Source organism: Toxoplasma gondii (assembly GCF_000006565.2).
Source record: "Toxoplasma gondii ME49 unplaced genomic scaffold asmbl.478, whole genome shotgun sequence".
In the NCBI taxonomy this organism is placed as follows: domain Eukaryota; phylum Apicomplexa; class Conoidasida; order Eucoccidiorida; family Sarcocystidae; genus Toxoplasma; species Toxoplasma gondii.
The window spans coordinates 1-881 of NW_017383150.1; the positions used below are offsets into that span (position 1 = coordinate 1).

Here is an 881-nt window from a genome sequence, read left to right on the forward strand (position 1 = left end):
AAACTTGAATGATCCGTCGCAGACCGAAGTCAACGCGATCCGTTCGGTTACTATGAATCACCTGAGGACCACCGGAAGGTGGGTTGGTTCTGTATCTAATAAACACTGCCCTTCCAGGGGAAGAGGCATGTGCGCATGTATTAGCCATAGAATTACCACGGTTATCCATGTAGTAAAGACCATCAAATAAACTATAACTGTTTTAATGAGCCATTCGCAGTTTAGCCGTATAAAAGCTTATACTTAGACATGCATGGCTTAATCTTTAAGACAAGCATATGACTACTGGCAGGATCAACCAGGTTAATATGTTCCTGAGACAGACCACCTCGAAAACACCAAAAAAACACTCAATCAACCGTCTATTTTCCGGCCTCTTTCGTGTTTTATGGCATAAACAGAAGTGTAAGCCTGCCTCACTCAAGGTTCTACATCAAAACGCGACGTTTTTTGGTCGCCTGGTGAGCCTTAACAGCAACACCAGTTTCTGATGATACTCTTGAGCTATTTGAAACAACAACGCCTTCATCCTGAATCGATTCATCAGGAATCATGGTCGTTGATGCTACAAATCAACAAAGCTTGTCCACCTTGGACACATTCGGGGTATCAACCCATCCACCTCTTATTACAGTATGCACTTAACAGCATTTCAATCTGTTTATTTATAAACAAATTGAAAAGCTCTTCGTGATACTTCGAAGTGGACGAATCCCGTACCTTGTGCGCTCTTTAAAAAAACAACAAAAATTTGTTGCGTTTTCAAACAGTCGCACACTTAAACAACTTCCAAATCTCTCAAAACCCCCGAAGGAGAACAAGAGATCTTCTTCAACTTTTTTGAAGGTCATAACCATACAACACCTTGATTTACCGACGGA

At 41.4% G+C, this 881-nt stretch overlaps 1 non-coding gene across 1 annotated transcript; it reads left to right on the forward strand.

Moving 5' to 3' along the window:
• Positions 1 to 282, forward strand: TGME49_459010 (the record flags this gene model as incomplete). The annotated part of the gene is made up of 1 exon (XR_001974245.1): positions 1 to 282. It is a non-coding gene; the product is annotated as an 18S ribosomal RNA (ribosomal RNA).
• Positions 283 to 881: the final 599 nt, after the last annotated feature.